A 15587-nucleotide genomic window follows, 5' to 3' on the forward strand; every position below is an offset into this window, starting at 1 on the left:
TTTTCTAATTTGTAAACGAAGGATAAAACTAGTACCTAATCCTGTGGCAATATTCGCAAGGGTTGTTGTAATTATTAAATCCATGGCATTATCTATTACTTTATATGTCACTAAGGAAGAAAAATTCCTGCCAATTAAACGTCAAATACCATAGGTTGTTACATGTGACCTGATTTTACAGATGTTAAAAAATGCAAAATAACCTGTGTTTTAGAATTAGTGGAATGTGGTAAGTTGTAATAATGAATGATAATACTGTTATGGTCTGAATTGTGTTTCCCCTGCCAAATTCATATGTTGGGAGTTCTAACCTCTTGTACCTTTGAATATAACTGTATTTGGATGTAGGGTCCAAAGAGGTCATTCAGGTAAAATGAGTTCACATAGGTGGGCCATAATCCAATATAACTGGCATCCTTATAAGATGAGGAGATTTAGACATAGACATTCACAGAGGGAAGACCATGGGAAAATACAAGAAGGAGGAGGCCATCTGCAAAGCTGAGGAGAGCGGCCTCAGGAGAGACCAACTCTATTTAAATCTTGATCTCAAACTTCTTTCAGAACTGTGAGGAAATAAATTCTTGTTTAAGACAACCAGTTTGAGGTTCTTTGTTATGACAGTACTAGCCTACTAATATAGCTATCTTAATAAAATTTTCTAAGTTCTCAGGGCAAGGCACTGAGCTATGGAATAATTTTATTTTAGAAGGACACCTACCAGCTCAGCCTCAGCAGGTTAGACCTTCAGACAGGTTGGACCTTCTCTTCCACTGGGGACCCTGAGCAGTGTGTGGAAGTCCACTGTTGCTTTGGGGCTTGAGAGTTAAACGTGAGCTATTGCCATTAGCCCTTGACCCCTGTCCCCACTTTTTTTTTAAAAAAAACAGTTTCATTTATAAGGGCATGAGGGGAGAGTGTCGGGAGTTTCTGAGTGACAATACACTGTCAGAAGACTCTGACGACAACACAATGCCAAGCTTAGCCCAGACCATCTTTAGCAAAAACGACAGTGGGTCCTTGACATGAAAAGGGTTTGTAACAGCAGAATGTCTAGATTAATGAAACCTGAACATGGGATGGGCAGCCCCTCCTGTCTGTGTTTTCTAGAGTGGTTTGACATTTGTGCATAGTATGAAGAAAGATCCCTAGGACTGAAATGTGTCTGCTGAGAGGCTTCGGCCCCTGTTTGCTAATCTCCTGTATGGTGAAACACTGGCACCCAGACAAGCCCTTATTCACATCGGAACAAAGCACTGGTTATGTGTGTCGAAATTCCTTGGAGAAAAGTCTTGCAGGCTGCTGGGGAGTGCATGAATGCTGGAAATACTTGACCAAGTGTTGCTCAATGTCCTGGGAAGAGAGTCTGCTAGTTTCTGGAGGCTTACTCCAGAGAAGAGCTGCTGTACTCGAGGGCACGTGGGGCTGGTGAGGACAGAAGGAGTGTGGGCAGAGGGGTGGGTGGAGATGGGTTGGATGTTTTCTCTGTGAGTGTCCTGGCCAAGCTGGAGCTGGCTCCACACTACCCACTCTGTTAGTCCATTGAGAGCGTCTAAAGTCAGGCTTCTCACCAGGGCTGCCATCTCCTTTTCCTGAAACTAGATTTTTTGGTTTTCTGAGAGCTTCTAGGTAAGCTTTTGTTTCCTCAGCTCTGACCTCGAGAAGTCAGAAGGTGGAGCAAGGGAGGAAAGGTTCCTTTTCTCTGATTTCTTAGAGGCATTTGCATCAGCAACAAAGGAAATGACTTTGTTGAGATCCACCTGCAGGTCCTGATGTGGCCCATGGGTTAACTTTTTGCTCTACCAGGGTTAAAGGGTGGCCCCTGGAAAGACATTTCCCCATCCGAACCCTCAGAGTCAATGGATATAATCTTATTTGAAAAAGGGTCTTTCAGAGGTGATCAGATTAAAGATATTGAGATGAGATTATCCTGGATCGTTTCTCTGGAGACCTAGATACAATGTCAATCCTTCTTACAAAGAGAAGAGGAGAAAGACAACAGAAAAAAAGGTGATGTGAAGGAAGAAGCAGAGACCAAAGCTACATGACCATAGTTCAAGGAATACATCAAACCTCCAGAAACTAGAAGAGCAAGGAGGGACTTTCCATTAGAGCCTTCAGAGGAAGCATTGCCCTGTGACACTGTGACTTCTGGCTTCTAGAACTGTGAAAGAATAAAGTTCTTTTGCTTGAAGCCACCAAATTGATGGCCATTTGCTGAGGGAGTTCTGGGAAATTAGCACACTTAAGAGAAAAGACCAATGGACTTGGAATCAGAACTGAGTCTTAAATTGTTGGATTTTATTTTCTTGGATGGAGTCACACTAGTCTCCATCTGGCTTGAATCACTCCCTACTTACCTGCCTCCCATGAGCTTCTTAGTTGGAGTCCTCTGGGGGAGATCATCTCTAAAGTCTCCTCCATTTTTGACATCTTAGCATCCTGGAAAGGGGATGGAGAGGGCATGTTGTTAGTCTGGCTGATTTCCTATGGAGAATGAAGGAAATTTCTTCCCTAGATGTCCTCTTTCGAATTGTGCATTCCAGTGATTTAATAAAAAAAAAAAATTAAAAGGATTGTGTCCTGGCTGCATTTCTGTCATTCTTTCTAGTTGGTGTGAGGGTGTGACACTGAAAGATGAGTGTTGGATGATGGTGGGTAAGAAGGCCCTTTCCTGCAACGTAGAATAAAGAGTGTGCAGTGGGAATGTTAGATCACCTGGTCACTATTACCTGTGTGTGAGGCAGAGGTGGTTGTTTGGAATGTTCTCAAGTTCTACACCACATTAAAAATGATCAAACAAACAAACCCTGAAGCCAGGCTCCCTCCAAGGATGTGTGCTTCTTAAGGATACCCCCAGCATTAGCCATCCTAGCAGAGAATTCTGTTAGATGTATTGGTATTGTGTCCATCCAAGGGGATTTATTTCTTGAGAAAAAGAAAAGACCCCGTTTAACTGCATGTTATGTTAATAAGACTCCAAGATGTACTTCCATCCTCCAATGCACAAGCAGTCTGCTTTCACTCCCCAGTGCTGGGTAAATGTGATGAAATTACACTGTGTGACGTTTTCAATCAGTTTGCCATTCCCTCTGACAAATATCAGTGAGAGGGAATGGTGATGTAGATGCTTTTTAGGTAGAGTAGTTAGCTTTCTGTTACTGTAACAAAATACCTGGGACAATCAGCTTATAAAGAAAAAACCAGATTTCTTTTGGCTCACAGATTTGGAGGTGATCAATGGCCTCTGCTGTTTTATGCCTCTGGGAAGGCAGCACATTATGTGGGAGCATGTGACAAAAGTTTTTTTTTCCCTTCAAGGGCTCCCTCCTACCTAAAGACCTCCCAGAGACCCTACCTCCCCACATGCCAAGCTGAAGACTGACTAAGGCTTTAGCGCAAGGGCCTTTGGGGATCTAGATCTTAAATGTATGTAAATGTCCTCTTTGGCTTAGTGACTGGAGTGAGGAGAGCAGATTCCAACTAGGACAAGCCAAACTCTGAGAAGCAAAGTTTGTCTTTGGTGGCCTCCTCCGGCTTCCCTTACCCCAGAAACCTAATTCCCATCTGGTTTCACTTCTGTTGTGACACTCAGAATTCACACTTTCATCTTCTTCTTATCTATTTTCTCTATCAAAGCACAGCTACCTTTTGCCTCAACCCCTTACAGTTTGGCTCTGTTGCTGGACAAAGGTTTTAACAACTATTTTAGCATGCCACTCTTTTCAGGTAAGCATTTGCGTTTTAGTGCCTTCTCTAGGATGCCCGGAGGAGCAAATCTAACGGTGAGAACTTCAGACCTGTGGTGGAGCAGGGCAGTGGAGAAGTGCTTCTTAGATTCCTTCCAATCACAGGACATGTGAGACTCTTCTGCACCACTGGACCCCACACACTTTGGACCTATGTGGAAAAAAACCCCAAATTTACTGAGACCAACTGAGGTTTTTCAGGCTCACCTCCAAAGCCAGCACTAGGAGACAAATATTTATGGAGTTCTCTCCAAGGAGACTTCCCTGGAAGGGCAGCTAGGATAACAAGTGGGCATTGAGGGATACTGAAACATGAAGGGGCCCCTTCTGGGGATGGCTTGGCCACTGGCCTTGAGTGGAATGCATGACCCTGGTCTCTTCCCTTGACTCTTCTGAGTTGCTTTTGTCACTTATAAAATACGGTGGTAAATCTGGTGATTTGGGGGTGAGTGTCTGGGACAATAGTAAAAATCCAGCTCTGTGGCCTCCCATCAGATGTCACTAATCAGCTTTTCCATGAAGGGACCAGGTATCTCTGTCTTCAGTCAGCACTGCTAGGATCTAAGGATCAGGTCAGTGTGGGAAACAGGCGGAGATGATCTCAGGGTGTCCTCAGCCTGGCTCTCCTGGGAGAGTCTCAGAAGAGCCCCAGGGTGACAATTCCCAGCAGGGGCCTGGGAACCCGAATTCAAATCCTGGCACTGACCTTGCCTGTGTCTCCGTTTCCTCATCTTTAGAAGGATGGAATAGGTGATTCAAAGAACCCAAATAAGTGAAGATTGTAGAACCAGGTCTGGCACAAGTGAGGGCTCCAAAAATATGGCCGTTGTGTGAAAACTGCAAAGGTTGAGAGGGCAAGAGGCATGTGACAGCCTCAGGACTCAGCTCTGCTCGGAGCCTTCCTGTGCTCTCAGCAGCCAGGCTCAGCCACATCCTGCTCCTCCTTCACCGTCCTTGGCTTGCTTAGCACAAATCATTGGTTTGATTTTATTATCTGTCTAGATCCTCACTAGGTTCCAAATGCCCCGAGGGCAAGACAGGGGCACCTTCACCTTTCCCCCTCGGTGCAGAGCGCAGAGCTTGCCCATGGGCAGAATCTGGGCCATCATGGCTGGGGGAGGCCATCTCCTGGGCCCTCAGCTCTCTCTTCCTCCCCGGTCACTCTGTCTGTCTCCTCTCTGTCCCTCTCTGCCTCTCTGGATTGGAAGGCTGCAGTGTTCTACAGGGACTTCAAGCTGGCCTACAACGAGGAACCACTTCTTCCTCTCCCCTCTCTTTGGGGGAAGATGCCCACGGTGAGAACACAGGATCAGAGCATGGGCAGCACCCTTCTTAGGCAAGCAGGAGTCTTGGAAGCAAAGGTGAGGTGGGAGGACCTGGCTCCAGGGTAGCAGCTTCCCTGCCAGAGGGCACATGTCACTGAGCAGTAGCAAAAATGGCAGCCTTGTCCCAGAAGAAGGCCCATTTCCCACATGACGAGCACTGGGCACCTTAGAACTTCTGGGCAGGCGGCCTGGAGGTTGACCAAACCGCCCATGGGGGTAGAGACCAGGCTATGGGAGGTGAGAATCTGCCAGGATGGGCCCTGTCCATCTTCTTAGGGACAAAGTTCATGCTGAGATGCAGAAGCAGCATCCTGGTTCCTGTCCTGGAACTTTAGATTTAGAACTTCTCTGTGCACCACCCGTGAAGATAATGGCCATACAAGACAAGCAAGCAGAAACTGTAGCACCTCTGTGACCTCCCCCCGACAGTCCTGGCGTGTTCTTCCTGTCACATCCACAAGCCCATCCAGGTTCAGAGGGAGGAAACGGGCCCCCTCTCTTGAAGGAGAACTGCCAAAGTCAGCTCTTGAGCCTGGACGGGTAGGAGATGCTGCTGCAGCCATCTTTGAAAACCTCCATCCCCTCCATTCTCCGAGGAAGAGAGCACTAGCCCTCTGGCCCCGAGGCAAGCTCAGAACCTCCCTGGCTCTCCTAAAGATGTTGCTGCTGGTAGAAATGGGAGCAGGATTCAGGGAAAGACACCACTTCCCCAGGGTCTCTGTCCCTTTCTCCATTAGTTCTTTTAAGTAAAGATGCCCAGAGATGGGAAAGGAGACGTTTGGCATTCACAGAAGACCCGGGTCAGAACAGTGCCATTTCAGAGGGAAACCCATCTCAGACTCTCTGGGCACTTTGTGACTGGGCTGACTCACAAGTGGGCCTTGTACAGGGCACACTGGTGATGGAGTAAAGAGCAAGCACAGCCTGGTGGTGATGTCTGGGAGCCAGACCTCTAGTGTGACTTGCAAAGGCACATTCTGTTTTGACCTTGTGGTTAAAAAAAAAAAAAAATAGAGCAGATTTGAGATGAGTGAAATAAAGAAATGAGTATGTATTGAGCTCCATTTATATGCCACATTTATGTATTGTCATTTGTGTGCTGGTTATTTAAGTCACGAGACTTCTGAGAGGTGTGTTATTATCCATTTCAATTTGTAAGTAAAGACACGGAGACAGATTAAGTGACTTCCTTCTGATGGTACAGCCCGTCATTGATGTCTTTTGGATTCAAATAATGTCTCTCTGACTGCAATAGCTCATTCCACGGGGGGGGGGGGCTCACTGCAGTTCCTCTAACTGGGGGAGGTGGTGGAGAACAGGGAAGTAAGGTTGGTATCATGAGAAGCACCGAGGAGGAAGTTAGGGATATGGAAATGGAGCCACCAGATTTCCTTCCTGCATTTCTTAGTGGTCACATTTAAAAGACAAATATGAGGGGGAGGCTGCCTGATTCTAAGGACATGAATGCATTTCAGTAGAAGATGGTCTCGCAGAGGACACAGTCTTGCTTTTGTCCTATGAGAAACAAGGACAGTTGGCCTCTCCTGATGGGGAGGGTCAACCTGCACTGGCGTGGGGGTCGCAGCACAGTGGCTATACAGTTTCTCTCTCCTGGCCTCAATTTTGAGGTTTTCTGGCTAACATGTTTTCTTGATTATGAAATAATTTCCTGGTAGAAGGTGATCAGGGGATCATGAAGAGAAACAGGAAGAAGGAGGCCTTCTTCAGGATCAATGGCTGCTTGTTAGTGTTCTAGACAAATTACTCCTTCAGGCCCCAGGGGACTAGAGGGTCACCGGGTTTCCTTCCAGCTCTGAAGCATGTGACTCTCCACTCTAGCCCCGAGCGTGGAGCGTGATATGTGCTCAAACTTGCTGAATGATCGACTGTATTGAGCCGAATCTCCGTTGGCTTCATTTTAAAGCAAGGGTTTTGTTTCAGGAAGAGGCCAAGCAATCCCCAGCCTGGGTGAACTGCAGCCTTTCTCTTTCACATTCTAGCCTAGGGTGTGAGTTTATGCTCAGGTGACTAACCTCCTCCATGGGGCAGGTCACACCAGATCCCTGGTAGCCTGTAGGTCTCTCACGTAACCATGACTCCTAAGTCACCTTTATGTGACTTCTGCAGCCAAGGCCTCCTACAGGGCTGCACTTGAACATTCTCGCTTTAGTTTTCCCTGTGTTCCAGCCCTTCTCAAAGCCACCATGGGAATGTGCATGATGAATCACGGAGCTGAGCCTACCAGGGAGTTGTGGGTGTCCTGGAGAGGCCCTCCTGGGATCAAAAAAGGTTCCTAACATCTCATGCGCTCAGGGTTTAGTCAGGCTGCAGCAGCCCCCTTGATTGGGTCTTCTTAATCTCTCCCCCTTGGGGACCACTCCTACTCCCCAGGGCTGCTCATCATGCCTGGGGCGGGGGCGGGGGCCTTGCTTCTTTTCACGGAGTGTTTGGCTGTGGGATCCATCACTCTTGGGAAGTTGTCTTGTCTTCCCTGGAAGACATCCCCTCTGCTCCTCACTCCAGCCCAGTCAGTCTTTGGGGATTGAGGAGGTAGGAGTTGGGGCAGAGCAAACTGCAGGTGAGTCATCTCCCCAGGTTGACGTGGGGAGCAAAGAATGGGTGGATGTGCTGTTAGGAAAAAATGACATTCGAGCTGAGAGTACAGCTCAATCCAACATTAGTCATTGAACCCAGGGGAGAAGGATGCCCTCTGTAAGAGGGGTCGTGTGCACATAGGGACAGGTGCAGGTGGGGACTTTGTTAGAGAGAAGAGGTTTGGGAGACCAATGGGACCGACCACCTGATGGTTCCATTTATTAAGTATAGTTCAAGAGTAAACTGTGGTTTTTGAAAAAGATCCATGGGAAGACACTGACATTTCCCACTGAAGGTGGTGTATTCGACTTCATGGTGGAAGGAGGACCTCTTTCCCTGGAATATTTTTTAAAAGTAACTATGGGTTTCTTTGTGTTCAATATGGTCAGGGGCCAATTCAAAGGTGAAGTTGGCACCAATTCATCTGGTATAGTTCTCTGAGAGCTCTGCACCTATGGCCTCTTAATTTATCACCTGAGGACAATCCTAGGTGTTGAGGTCTCAATCTCTATAGGAAAGTTGAGACAACTTAGCATGAATCTCTTTCATCAAAATTCTCTTACTGCTTTTCAGTATGGAGATTCCTTAGAAAACTTGGAATGGAACCACCATTTGACTCAGTTATCCCACTCCTTGGCATATATCCAAAGGACTTAAAATTAGCACACTACAGTGACACAGTCACATCAATGTTTATAGCAGCTCAGTTCACAATGCCAAGTTATGGAACCAACCTAGGTGTCCTTCAACAGATGAATTGATAAAGATAATGCGCTATGTATGCATCATGGAATCTTACTCAGCCATAAAGAAGAATGAAATTATGGCATTTGCTGGTAAATGGATGGAACTGGAGAATATCATGCTACGTGAAATAAACCAGTCCCCCCAAAAACCAAAGTCTGAATGTTCTCTTTGATATGTGGATGTTAACCCACAACAAGGGAGGGAGGAGAGGGAAAGAACATAAATTCATTGGATTAGACAAAGGGGAATGAAGGGAAGGGAGGAGGAATGAGAATAAGAAAGACATAACTTTGGAATTAATTAAACAAAACTTTCCTAAGCTTATATATGAATATATAACCCGTGTAACTCTGCATAATGTACGATACCAAGAATGATATCCTAATTAGAATAAGTTATACTCATGTATGTATAATATGTCCAAATACATTCTACTGTCATGTATATCTACAAAGAACAAGTTAAGAGAGAGAGAGAGAGAGAGAGAGAGAGAGAGAGAGAGAGAGATTCTCTCACTGTTTTTGTGAACACTTGGTCCCTTACCTCATCAATCCTTTGCTCTCAGACTGGTTCAGTCTAGTGTCAACTATCAACATTTCTATCACAGACCCTGCAATCTCCTTAGATTTAGTCAATTCACTGAGTATTCTTATGTTCAGTTCCAAAAATCAACTCTTCCCCCCATTCCACTGTTCTCTTCTCAACCCCCTTTTCTTCTTCATTCAACTGCCATCAGCCAGCTTTGGATAATCTTCACATCCACCATCTCCAAGCTGTCTATTTGCATCTGATATTTCTCTTCTCCAAACCACCCTGAGTCATGCTGGGATGCTGAGGCGATGAGCTGAGTGTTAAGAACTGCAGTAGCAGCTCCTTAGGGATTTTCATATATATGCAGCAGATTTTGCTACTTGTGCACTGAAAATCCATGTCTTCTTCCCTGGCACAGGTCTAGCCTGCATTTCCTGGTTTTCCATGTATTGCCATGTAGCAAATGACTGAGTTCAGGCAGTGGAATGTCAGCAAAATGACCAAGAAGAACACCCACTGTCTTCAGGCAACAACAGGGTAAGGAGTTGGCAGCTTTGGAAACAAAAGCCACTTTGCACCCTGAATTACCGTGAGGAGGAAAGCCACCCACCAATGAGATGGGACAACTATCTACATCATGAAGACATGAACTCGGACTGTGTTTGAGACTTTTGGGTTCTGTTTATTACCTTAGCCTCACGTAGCCTAACAAACCCATTTCCAACCCATACTCTTCTGATTTTTAAGGTTTTTGTTAAGTGGTCTCTTCCCCTACTTGGCTTCCACCTTGGTCATCCTGGCCTCTCTCTAGCCTCAAGCATGACCACTCCTGCCTTCCTGATTCTGTCAACTATTTCTCTAGCCTTTTGCTGCCCTTCCTTTTCCCATCTGTAGCTCTTCCAGGAAGAGCCTCAGACAATTCCATTCCATATCCCTCTCTGTGTTCCCAAAGTTAATATGCCAGTACTGGAATTTGTGCTAGTTTTCTCTTCCTCTTCCAGGGCATGAACTAACACCCTATATATTCCTCAATGCTGCATTTAAAGTAGGAACGTTGTGCGTGTGCGCGCGCGCGTGTGTGTGTGTGTGTGTGTGTGTGTGTGTAAATAATAGACTGTGCTCCCTAATAGATGATTTGTTCACTCAATGAGAGATTTCCTGGATGTCATTGTCATAGTGGAAGCTAGAGGGAACACCTGAAGAAGTAACGCACCTCTGGCACACATGTCGGAATATGGAACTCTGTCACTTGGTTTGTCTCTCTCCTGGTTATTTGCTGAGGTTGCTGATGGAGTTGAACTTTCCTTTTAAATCTTTTGTTCTCTACTAACATTATACCTCCAACACTGAACAGACAGAATGTGCCCAAAGCAGGGCCTCTAGAACAAAGGGTCACCGCTTTCCCACTTGGAGTCACAAAGTTGACTTTCTTTGCCTGTTTATTGGAACAAAAGTCTTGAGAATCAGGCTTTTTCGGGAGAGAGGGAATTCTGCATCTCCAATATTTCCCTTTAGCATGTTAAGAACAGAGTCCTACCCTGCTGTGCCTCTATCAGAGACTCAGACAAAGCAGATATCCTAGAAGGGACAGAGGGAGTCCTTGTGAAAGAGGATTACAGGACCTCTGAGATGTGGGAAGGGGAACTGTACCAGAAACAGTATGCATGTGCTGACTCCCTGCTCCAGGAGAGGGGACATACTGTTGGGAGAGGGGAGCCAAGGATGAGGGCTTTTGTCCTGCTTCTTGCTGGGATTCTAAGAGGAAACCACCTCAACGGGTGCTCCTCCACTGTCATGAGGTTGCTGGAGTGTCAGCTTCACTAGGGAAAAGGTCTTTGTTTTGCTCCCCAATCCCAAGCACCTGAACTGTCTGGGGAGCATAGTAGGTGCTCTAAAAATATCTCCAGGATCAGTGAATCAGAGTGGAAATGATAGGATGCTGCCTTTGGGCAGAGCTCCCCCATGTGGCTTGGAAGGCATCCAAGAGTCCCTCCGTAGGAGACATGCGCGAGAGGAAGAGGCAAGATGAGGGAGCCGATGCTGGATGTCACCATGGTGGAGGCTGCAGGAGGACCCTGTGGGCTAGAGTGCAGTAGTGTTCTCAGGCAGCCTTGAGGGAGACACTCTAAGCTCATGAGAGCCATGTGGGGCCAAGTCAGCCAGGGAAATGCTGGGCCACCACAGCCTCGTTGCCACTGATGGCAGGGTCCAGAGACATCATGCCCTACAGTGCCCCACAGGACCGAGAGTAGCTCAAGGGTGCATGAGGTTGGGAGGCCCCTCTGCTAGGACACTGTGAATTCCCCCAAATGCTCTCCAGAGGCCATCTTGGGCAGGTGGATGGGGCAGAACACTGGACATTTTCTTGAAGACTGTTTTACACTGAGGAGAAACTGTTGGAGTAGGAAGAAACTCTGATGTTGCTAACTAACATATTTGAGTTTCTTCCCTTTAAATTGAAGATTATATTACCATCTGCCTCATAGGGTTGCTATAAGGATTCGATAAATGTATAAGCATTTAGAATCTCCCCTGACAGGCTGTAATCAATGTTGTTGTGACCCAAGAGGTGGGATCTGGAGAAGTCTAGGTAAGTTATGAAAAACAAGATGTTCCGTTTATTTTGCACATCTGAGCATAGTGTGAAGAGGAAAAAAAAATAAATACCAGAACACTTAATAACAACATGATTTGAACAGGGGTTTGTGGTTTACAAATCATTTTCAAAAATTATCCCCTTGAAACCTATCGACATTGTGTCACGGGGAAGATAATTCCTACCCTTATTTGACAGATCTAGGAAATTAAACCTCAGTGAGTTTGAAGAGTTTGTCCAAAGTCGTACTTACAGCAAAGGCAGAGCCAGCTCTCAAATCCAGGACTTGAATCTCTCCACTCTGTCACCCTGCACCATGGAACCAGTTCCACCAGAGGGAGCCGGACCCTCCGCCTACTTCTGGGGTCATGAGACTTCCCTTGACAAGGAAGCTTTGTTTAGCTGGGCCAGGGTGCTGAGAAAGCAGAACAGATTCTATGGCAGCTTAGTAAGTCTTGGGTTCATTTGTACCACAGTCTGCCTTATGGGAAATCCATTTTAATATTCCTGCGGTCTTAAGAAGCATTCCCACCCTCATTGTGTAACCATGAGCTATCTGCAGTTTTATAGAGAAGACACAGAGGCCAGAAGTGACTCAGGGATGAGAAACGCCCATCAACAAAAGGTGGGGGTGGCCAACTACATAGAAAAGGGAAATGGAGCCTGGCTTTAGATGCAGGCCTAGTGAGAGCGTTAGTGATGTTCAGCTTTGTCTCATGTCATGTTCTACCAGCCAAAAAGTCCAGAACAGCAGATCTTCAAGTTGTCCCCTCCCAAGAGAACTACCCAGAGGAGGTTTGAGCACTTCCTGAGAGCACCTTACAATGTTCTTCTTTGTGGCCTCACGGTCTTTGCTCCTTCCAACCCCAGTTACTATGTGGTTTGGGTCTCCCCTCTGGTCATCCCGCATGAGGTTCCACCCCTCTGCTCTGAGGCTATCCTTGTGACCTGGTCCAGGCCTCTTCTCTGCTGCATTGATCAAAGCATAGGGAAGACACCAAAAAGAACTTTGTCCTTCCCTTTTGGGGCTAAAATTCCATGATTCAGACCCTAACATGACACGCAGCACCCCTAGTGCTTCTTTAAGTGACGATAGTCTTTGAATTAGTGAAGGCTTCCCCTCATAATTATAAAAATTACTTGGAAGATGGGGCCAATGTCTGTGATTCTTGCTAAAGTTCATGTCATCTCACGGAGGAGTACTTTTCACTGTTACCATCGTAAACAGGTCAAAGCCTGATGTAGCCATTGCCTGACCCAAAGCATGTTCTTTTCCCAGTTCAGCCATTTATCTCTGGTGTCATTCTTGGAGAGAAAATCTACCCCAGAACCATCTGGGAAACACAAAGATGGGATTTAGAATTGTTCCACTGCTGCAGAGGACTTGAGTTGCCCATAGTCTATGTCTTGTTAGGTACCAATGGACAGGCCCAAACCCAACAGGAAATTTCTATTATTCTTTATTATTATAGAATTACCCTAGACAGCCCCAGCCTCACTGCCACAGTTTGAAATTCTAGAAACTCCAAGGGAGCAAATTACACATATGAACAGATCCTCAGTGGCCCAGCGTTTTCCCAAAATATCTCTGTATCCACAGCATAAGAAACACAGCAAGAAGAGGGCAAGTGCACAGCATTTCTGCACCTAGTACTAGCCTAGGAGTTTGGTGGGTATCACTGGGTGGAGTTCATACCTGTCTTGTGAGGTGAAGTTCAGGATCTCCACTATAGACCCGAAGACCTCCAGGCTCACACTGGTGAGGGACAGACCAGGCTAGCCACTGTGCTCCTTCCTCTGGGATACCATCAGAGTGGTGAACTTCCTCCAAGGTTCATAAGGTTCTAGGGCCTGGGGAAGGATAGGATGGCCTCAGGTAAAATTGTGAAATGAGTGAGGTTTTCATCTGACTCCTTCTGCAACCTTCTGCCTACTCCTAACACCCAGCAAGTGCAATGTGCCTCTCCCCTCTAGGGCAACTGTTTGCTAATCTCTGAAAGCCCAAATGGTTAAAGGCATTAACTTGTGTGCAGGACAAATAACAGAAAGGCTCAGAGCTTAAGTTGCCAAATTTGAGGCTCCCAGAGAGGCAGTGTGAACCTGTCCCTTAAATCTCACTCTCAGCCCCGCACCTTTCCCAACCAGGCAGGAAAAAAAAAGAAAAAAAAAAAAATACTAGAAGAGCTGCAGGTATGGGGCTCTACTGCAGTGACTGAACTAACCTGGTTCTCTATGGCAGTTTGAGGCTTTAAGGTCAGCTTTTGCCCCCAGCCGGTGTGTTCGCTCCACGGAAACTAGGCTCTCCAGTTTCATTTGCAAAATGCAACCGCATTGTACCTGCTGCCACATTTCTGTCAGTTCATTGTGGCCCCTAGAAATCATGTTGTATGATGGGTAAAGATTGGGAATTCTGTGCATTCAAGTAAGAAACAAAACAACATCCCATAGGTTGGAAAAGTGGCTCAGTGGGTAGAGCACTTGCCTCCCATGCATTGGGTCTTGGGTTCAGTCCCCACCAAAAAAAAAAAAAAAAAAAAAATCAATGTTCTAGGCATCATGACATTTTTAGAACATTGTTCTGAAAGTGTTAGGTCATGATTAGACAAAAGAATGAAGATGTTTAATAAAAGTATTCTAAAATAGGGAGGAAAATTTAAAAATAAAAATAAATCGTATGGTAAAATAAAATAAAATAGGGAGGAAGCTCTCATTATTTGCAGATGAGCCCATCTCATAATAGAAATACTGAAAAAAGAGGAAATATTATATTCAATAAGGTGGCTAGATTTTTAAAGTGCAAAATCAAAGTTCTTAGATGCAAATAATCATCAATTATAAAATATAATGTCTCATTCAAAAAAGAAACAATACAACAAATAATAAAAATTTTAAAAATACCTAGTATGAACTTCCAAATTATGAACATGATTGTTGAAGAGAATAGTAAAACCCAATCCAGAGAAATAAAAGAACATCTTAAAAAAATAATGAGTATCTTGTTCTCAAAGGAGCAATTTAATATTGTTTGATTTTCAATTATTTGGGGATTTCAAGATATGTTCTGAATTTGACTTCTAATTCAATTCCACAATAGTCAGAAGCATAATTGGTATGCTTTAAGTTTGTTAAGATTTATTTCTTGGTGCAGAAATGGGTCAATCTGAATGTTCCATGTATAATTTAAAAATTAAATATTTGATGCTCTCATTGGATAGAATGGTCCATGAATGTTATTCAGATCAAAGTGTTCAAGTGTCTATATCTTCACTGACTTTCTTTCTGCTTGCTCTATCAGTCATTGAGAAAGGAATGTTGAAATCTCCAGTTTTAATTGTAGAGGTATTTATTTCTCCCTTCAACTCTATCATGTGTGTGTATCCAGATACACATTCTGAAGCTCTGTTATCAGCACATACACATGAGGATTGCCCTACCTTCAGGCTGAATGCATCAAACAATGAGGCTTCCAAATATCTTCCTGGTGAATTACCTCTGTATCATCTGTTAAAAATCCCTCTTTATCCCTAGGCTGAAGTGTACTTTGTGATCATGGTATTATCTATTCCAGCTTTCTTAATTAATATATTCAGAGAATATCTTTTTTCATCCTTTTGCTTTAAACTTATGTCTTTATGTTTAATATTAGTTTCCTTTGGAAAGAATATGCTTGGATCTTTCTTTTCCCATCCATCTCTTTTAACTCTTACATTTTGTCTCTTTGCAATTCAGGTTATTCTTGATAGGGTTGAATTTACATTGACCATCCTGCTACTTTTTTCGTAGCTGTCCCTCTGTTCTTTGTTCCTTTGTTCCTGTTTCTTTTTTTTCTTTTGTGTTAATTGGGCTTCTTTCTTTTTTTATGATTATATTTTATCCCAATTATTAGCTTATTAGTTACACTTCTCTAAAAAAAATATTATGGTGGTTGCCCTAGGGTTTATAATGCCCCAGGGCCTTGTTACATAAAACAGTCTACCTTCCAATAACCACTTCTAGGATTGTGAAAGAATCTGAAAAAAAAAAAAAGTTTATTTCCAATCCATT

This window comes from Callospermophilus lateralis, chromosome 4, assembly GCF_048772815.1.
Source record: "Callospermophilus lateralis isolate mCalLat2 chromosome 4, mCalLat2.hap1, whole genome shotgun sequence".
NCBI classification, from domain to species: Eukaryota; Metazoa; Chordata; class Mammalia; order Rodentia; family Sciuridae; genus Callospermophilus; species Callospermophilus lateralis.